General features: G+C 40.8%; 1 non-coding gene across 1 annotated transcript; it reads left to right on the forward strand.

Annotated features, from left to right (window-relative positions):
- The first annotated feature begins 7,404 nt into the window (after window positions 1–7,404).
- On the forward strand, window positions 7,405–7,511 carry LOC127109042 (small nucleolar RNA R71). Its single transcript, XR_007796528.1, has one exon. It is a non-coding gene; the product is annotated as a small nucleolar RNA R71 (small nucleolar RNA).
- Window positions 7,512–7,795: the final 284 nt, after the last annotated feature.

Genomic DNA, 7,795 nt, shown 5'->3' on the forward strand with positions numbered 1-7,795 from the left:
AGCAATATGCTGACGGTGGTGGTGTTGGTGACGGGCTTGTGTATCTGTGGTCGTTTGTAGGGACTGTAGAACAGTGTCGTAGGACATGTCTGTCCTCCGCTGCGACTCTTGCATGAAGCTCATGTTATTCGCCAGCTGTTGTTGGATGGTAGAGAGTAGGTCGTCGCGCCTTTTCTCTCTAGCCATGTGGTCTCTCCACATCTCCTCCGTAATATAAAATCCAGGAGTGGTACCTGCAGAAGAAGAAGATGGTGTGGTGTGTGGTGGTGAAGGATGATGGGGGGACACATGGGGTACGGGAGATCTCTCTCTCCGATCATATTCATCATCAGTGTCATGTCCCGCCTTATCAGGAATATTAGGAGGAAGAGGACCCAAAACAGGTGGAGCATCTAAAGCGTAGGTCCAATTCCTTTCATCTCGTACATCTGGACGTCTAGTGCACGGTAAAACAACAGATGGGATGGCTACACCATGAACTATAAGCATATAGCCTCCTTCTCTCCTCAAACGGCACAATTTCATGTCTCTCAGAAATTTTAGGTTAATTGTGCGAGGAGGTAAGGGGTCTAGGGTAGCCATCTCATTGTTCAGGTTAAGCGCCCGAGCAATAGATGTAATCAATCCACCAAAAGAAATTGGTCCCGCTTTATTCAAAGTTAAAGTCATATGAGCAAGCATGAACGGGACCGAATTAATTCGTCTATTTGTGAGGCTTCCTTGTAAATATAGAAGCTCTCTAGCATTAACCTTATTTGGATTCTCCCGGCCAAAAATAGTGCATGCCAACAAATATCTAACAACGCTGATGGCCGGGTTATGGATAGTTGAGGCAAGAACTCCTTCAAAAGAGTTTATGGAAGTGTTTGATAAACGCTCCCAGAAGGAAAATACCTCAACTGACCACTCCGAATCCAAAGGGGCCTCACAAATAGCACCTTCCCCATGAGGGATTCCTAACAAGCTGGCTAGTTCGTCGATACTAAATTCATATTCAACAGCAAACATTCTAAAACTGACAGTACCAACTGTGCTAGCAGTGTTAGGGTTGACAATATAGATTAAGGAACTCAAAAATTCAATTGTCAATCGCTCATAGGTGGGTTCTTTGTTGGAAAATAAATTATGCAAACCTAAGTTATCTAATAAATGAAATATGCTATGATAGATACCTAAAGTGTAGAGACAGTTTTCGTCAACATACCTTGTCGGGAGGATTTCCCGATTTTGCAACCGTTCGATAATTTTTCTTTATCTATCCCCCGGTTTCCCTCCTCGAAGAATGAATCCATTAAACTCCATTTGTGTAGCTCTTGAAAAATGGCGAAGAAGATGAAGTGGAATGTGAAAAGGTTGGATTTTTACGAAATCCGACGGATGAAAATGGAAATGGAAATCGGAAAAATGATTTGTACGGTGTGGTGGTTAGAAAAGTATGAGCTTTTTGTGGGTTCAAGGATGTTTTTCCAAGGTGAAAAAATGGGTTTGGAAGGTTGTAAGGTGTGAAAATGGTGAAGGAAGGGGTTCTTCCCCGACCTTTTACAGACGCTGTGGCGGGCGCCACAGGGTCTATGGCGGGCGCCACAAGGCAAAATCTGGTTGGGCCGGATTTTGGTCCTTTGGCTTGGGCTTCTCTTTGTCTTTTGGCTTTGAGGGATCCGAATAGCATTTGTCTTGTGATTCTCCTAGCATCATTGGCTTGCATAATTTTATAAAAATAAAAAATAAAAATAAAAATAAAAATAAAAATAAAACAAAAATTAAATATTAGACTAATAAATAAATAAATATCTGAAAATAGAAAATGCAAATAAAACAAACATAAGACATATATAGATAAAAGTAGAAATATCAATGTATAGACATAGTTTATATAATATTCCAAATGCGATAATATAAAATGAGTTATGTAAATACGAGAAAAAATAAAATAAAATATAAAATAAGATGAAATGGTAAGATCATGTAGTGGGGATGTCGTCTTCCTGAGAGGCTCCACGGAGCATGGCTACCTCCTGCCCGAGCTCTGCGATCTCCTGATATAGACAGTCGGCTTCAGTAGCATGGGTGAGATCAGACACTCCCATCTGTAAAGTGAGGTCAGCCACCTCCTGTCTAAGCTCTGCGATCTCTCTACGACACTCAGCAATCTGGGTGCGGATGTCGGGGGTCTGCAATGAAAGATTATTAGAGAAAACAGTGATTCTGGGAGATGGTGGTATAGGCGTGTATTCAGCAATGGGTGGTGATCTCGGCTCCTCGACGGTCTCTCCCTGGCCCTCTAGAGCATAACTCCAATTTGCTGGATCATGCACACTGGTCATCATGGGATCTGGCAGTGTGAAATAATGGATAGCCTCGCTGTTGACCAACAATCAGAACGGACATGGGTGGAAAGAGGCTCTCCTCATCAACCGTCTGGTCAAACAGAAGTCGATGTCCATGGTAGTGTACCCACAGTAGATCCGAAGATGTAACAGCTTGCGAGACAGACCTAAAGCGACAGCAATCTGCGTGATGATTCCGCCCACATGGTTGACTCCTTCGGTAGATTTGGAGATACCACTGAGACTATATAACAAAAAGTTCCCACATGCTACTGGGAGAGACTGGGATGCACAAAATAGTAGGAAGATCTCCTATTCACTCAATAGTGTCTCTGCGTCTGGCCTTCCCAGGAAGGAATGTGCTAATATCATCTGAAAGTATCTGAAGGCGGGGTTATGTATAACATGAGATAACTGCGTAGATGGATCCTGGCTTCCGCCACCTGATATATCACTCCAAAACTTCTCAACCTCCTTACCCAGAAAATATCCCATAGGTGTCTCCGGGATAGCATCAGGAGTGGTCTGGAAACCCAATAGGTCGCCGAACTCTTTCTGGCTGAAGGAGTACTCAACTCCAAAGAGCCTAAAGGCAGCATACCCATCTGGTCCAGAGTATGGGTCATAGTCGAATGAACTCAGGAACTCCAATGTCAGGTTCCTGTAGGTGTTACTCAAGTCATCAGCAAACTTGTCCCAGTGAAGCTGGTGGCTAAGGAATCGGATACTCGGCTCGATACCCAGTGCCTCCATACAGTGCTGCTCAGGATAACGTGTGGGTGCCATAGGGCGCTGATACAAAGCGACGTAGCGCTCTCTCTAAGCATTATCTCTATAGGCCACGTGCATGTCATCGAAATCCTGCATCCTGTAAAAGTTAAGAAAGTGATCCTGAAAGTGCAAACCATTCAAATTTTAGTCTCAATGCAAAATATGATAAAATAAAATAAAAATAAAATTAAATAAATGCGAAAAAGTAAAATGAAAGAAAAATCATGGTGGTAGGAATTGGTGGATCAATCAGGGTGTGGCTTGAGTAGTATGCTGGAATGTCTCCTCCTTCGTACAGCTTCAGTCTTTGTCCATTTACAATGAATGGACTACATGTTTCGTTCTTGATTTCTACGGCTCCGGATCTCAGAATCTTGGATACTTCGAAAGGACCAGTCCATCTTGAACGTAGCTTTCCAGGGAAGAGTCGTAACCTAGAGTTAAAAAGGAGAACATGATCGCCTATATTGAAATTTTTCTTTACTATTCTTTTGTCGTGATAGGCTTTTGTTCTCTCTTTATATATTTTTGCATTCTCGTAGGCAGATTGCCTAAGTTCTTCTAGTTTATGAATGTCTAGGGTACGCTTTTCTCCAGCGGCTAGGTAGTCTAAATTCAAAGTTTTAATGGCCCAATAGGCCTTATGCTCTAATTCGAACGGTAAGTGACAGGATTTTCCATAAACTAGTTGATAAGGAGTAGTTCCTATAGGGGTTTTGAAAGCGGTTCTATAGGCCCATAATGCTTCTTGAAGCTTCTGAGACCAGTCTCTCCTAGAAATAGAAACGGTTTTCTCTAGGTTTTGTTTTATCTCCCTATTAGATACTTCTACTTGGCCACTAGTTTGTGGATGGTATGGTGTTGCTACTCTATGCCTAACTCCATATTTTCTTAAAAGTTTGTCAAATATTCTTGATATGAAAAGTGATCCTCCATCGCTTATGACTAAATGTGGTGTTCCAAATCTAGGGAATATATAGTTTTTAAATAGCTTGATTACTACCCTAGTGTCGTTTGTGGGTGCAGCTATAGCTTCAATCCACTTAGACACATAGTCTACAGCTACTAAGATATACCTGTTTCCTAAGGATGGTGGGAAAGGTCCCATGAAATCTATACCCCATACGTCAAAGAGTTCTACTTCCTGAATGTTTCTTAGAGGCATTTCATCACGCCTTGAAATGTTTCCAGTGCGTTGGCATCTATCACATTTGACAATGCAAGCATAGACATCACGCCACATGGTAGGCCAGAATAGGCCAGCTTGAAGAATCTTGGCGTATGTCTTAGAGGTGCTCGCATGTCCACCATAAGGTGCAGAATGACAATGCTCGATAATATTATTTACCTCTTCTTCTGGAACGCAACGACGAAAAATGCCATCTTTACCCCTTTTGAAAAGGAGCGGTTCGTCCCAATAGAAGTTTCTCACATCGTGGAAGAATTTCTTCTTGCGGTGGTAGTCAAGATTAGGGGGTACTATATCAGCAGCTAGGTAATTAACGAAATCTGCATACTAGGGTATGTTACTTATTGCTAAGGAATGTTGGGGATGCTCATGAGGGCTTAGGTTATTTTCTTCAATGGTTTCTACTCTAGCTATCAGTCTATCATAGGCGAAATCATCATTTATGGGTACTAGTTCAGGTTTTAGATGTTCTAACCTAGAAAGATGATCGACTACTACATTTTCAGTGCCTTTTTTATCTCTTATATCTAAATCAAACTCTTGTAGTAATAGAATCCATCGGAGTAACCTGGGCTTGGCATCTTTTTTACTTAATAGGTAACGAATGGCAGCATGATCGGTGTAAACTATAATTTTTGCTCCTACTAGATAAGATCTAAATTTGTCTATAGCGAAAACTACAGCGAGTAATTCTTTTTCAGTTGTTGCATAGTTAAGTTGGGCAGCATCTAGGGTTCTACTGGCATAATAGATGGCATGTAATTTTTTATCTTTCCTTTGTCCTAGAACGACTCCACTGCATAATCACTAGCATCACACATTATCTCAAAAGGTTTTGACCAATCAGGTGGTTTCATAATGGGTGCTGAGATCAATGCTTGCTTTAAAAGATTAAATGCGTCATTACATTTTCCATCGAAAATGAATTCAACATCTTTCATTAAAAGTCCAGTTAACGGTTTGGTTATTTTGGAGAAGTCCTTAATAAAATGCCGGTAGAATCCAGCGTGTCTAAGAAAGCTTCGGACTTCTGTGATGGTTTTTGGTGGTTTTAGGTTTTCTATAACTTCTATTTTAGCTTTATCTACCTCTATACCTTTTTCGGAAACTATATGTCCTAAAACTATTCCTTCGGTCACCATGAAATGACACTTATATCTTCGTAAAACGTCTAAAAGTTGGTTCGTTTCCTCTTGGCTCAAGGTAGCACTAACTATAACTGGACGGTTCATCTTTTCATCGAGGAACTCATATCTCAGGTTCTTAGGCAGTTCCTTAAGTTCTAAGGTTGGTTTCTTAGGGCATGGCATAGGATCTGGGGTAAGGGATAAACATTCGTAAAGGTTATCATCGATGTAGGGTTTCTTAAAGTCATCATCTTCCCTTATGAGAGTTGATGGTAACTTAATTGTTTTTATAATTTCTTTTTGTTCTAATTCTCTAACACATTCATCAATGATATCTAAGGCATAACACGAGTCTCCCATCATAGGTGCCATAAGAAATTTCGAAAGTATAAATTTTATTTTCTCGTCACCTACCTCAAATGTTAACTTTCCTTTCTTAACATCTATTATGGCTCCTGCAGTCGATAAGAATGGTCTACCCGGAAGGATTGGTATATCATTATCCTCTTTGATGTCCATGACAATAAAATCAGTAGGGATAAATAACTGACCTATCCTAGGAACATCTTCTAAAATGCCTATCGGATATTTAACAGATCTATCGGCTAACTGAAGTGACATCTTAGTCGGCTGTAATTCTCCTAAGTTTAACCTCTCACAAATTGCTAAAGGCATTAGGCTCACACTAGCTCCTAAGTCTAGAAAAGCTTTTTCGATGACATGATTACCCAAAAGGCAAGGAATGGAGAAATTTCCAGGGTCTTTATCTTTCTTTTCTAATTTGTCCTCGGAAATAACATTACATTCCAAAGGCTTCGGATCGTCAAGTCTACGTTTGTTGGTAAGGATGTCTTTGAGAAACTTTGCATAAGAAGGTATTTGGGCGATGGCTTCTGTGAAAGGGATTTCTACATGAAGTTTTTCTATAACTTTAATAAATTTTTGATACTGTTTATTGATCTAGGTTTGTTTGAGTGTTTGCGGATATGGTATAGGTGGTTTATATGGCGGGGGTGGTACGTAAGTTTTATCTTTGGGTTCTTCTCCTTTTTCTCGACCTTCCTGGTTTTCAGGTTCCTCTGGTTCCTTTACTTCGTCCGTGGGTTTGGTACATTCCTTAGAAGTTTTGGGTTCACTCAATCTAGTGTTTGGTGGCTCATCATAAGCGTTCCCACTTCGTAGGGTAATGGCATTGGCTTGTCCTCTCGGATTTTATTGAGGTTGTCCAGGGAATTGTCCTCCAGGTGTAGTCTGAGGGGCTTGGTTTAAAGCTACCTGAGAGATCTGGGTTTCAAGCATCTTAGTATGAGTAACTATTTGGTCAACCTTGGTTCCTAACTGAGTAATCAATTCGTTAACATGAATGTTTTGGTTCATGAACTCCTTGTTTTGTTGGGTTTGAGCGGTGATAAAATTTTCCATAATTTTCTTAAGGCTCGGCTTTGGTGGCACAGGTTGCATAGGTTGATTCGATCTTGCGGCTTGATAACTAGGTCTCGGAGGTGCATTATTTTGAATAGGGTTATTATTTTTATAGGAGAAGTTCGGGTGATTCCTCCATCCAGGGTTATAGGTATTCGAATATGGGTTCCCTTGGGTGTAGTTCACTTGCTCAGAGTGGGTTTCGTTTAATAGACTGCATTCTGCAGATTGGTGTCCTTTGGTTCCACATATCTCACAATCCGATGAAACTACGGCTACAGTATTCGGGTTTATGCACATATGCTCGACCTTAAGGGCTAATGCATCCATTTTAGCTCTCATCATGTCTATAGAGCTTAGTTCATGCACTCCTCCTTGGGCTTCCTTCTTCTCTATTGTCGCTCATTCGACTCCCCATGATTAATGGTTTTGAGCCATATCTTTGATGAGGGCACTAGCTTCAGGATAAGGTTTGTTCATCAGAGCACCGCCTGCGGCAACGTCGATGGTCATCTTTATGTTATAGTGAAGTCCATTATAGAAGGTTTGAATGATTAACCAATTTTCTAAACCATGATGTGGGCATGCTCGTAACAGCTCTTTATATCTCTCCCAAGCTTCGAACATCGATTCTCCTTGGTTTTGGGTAAATCTAGCTATATGGTTTCGAAGAACGACGGTTTTACTCGGGGGATAATATCTAGCAACAAAAACTCTTCTAAGGTTATCCCAAGTCGTAATGGAATTGGATGGAAGGGAATCTAACCTTGATAGGGCTTTATCTCTGAGGGAAAAAGGAAATAATCTTAAACGTATTGCCTCAGGAGAAGCTCCATTGGTTTTAAAAGTGTCTTCTAATTGAAGAAATATTTTTAAATGTTGGTTTGGGTTCTCAGTAGCGAGACCTGCGAATTGTCTCTGTTGCACTAGTTGCAACAGGGATAGTTTAAGTTCAAAAT

The sequence above is a fragment of the Lathyrus oleraceus genome, chromosome 7 (genome assembly GCF_024323335.1).
Source record: "Lathyrus oleraceus cultivar Zhongwan6 chromosome 7, CAAS_Psat_ZW6_1.0, whole genome shotgun sequence".
Taxonomy (NCBI): Eukaryota; Viridiplantae; Streptophyta; class Magnoliopsida; order Fabales; family Fabaceae; genus Lathyrus; species Lathyrus oleraceus.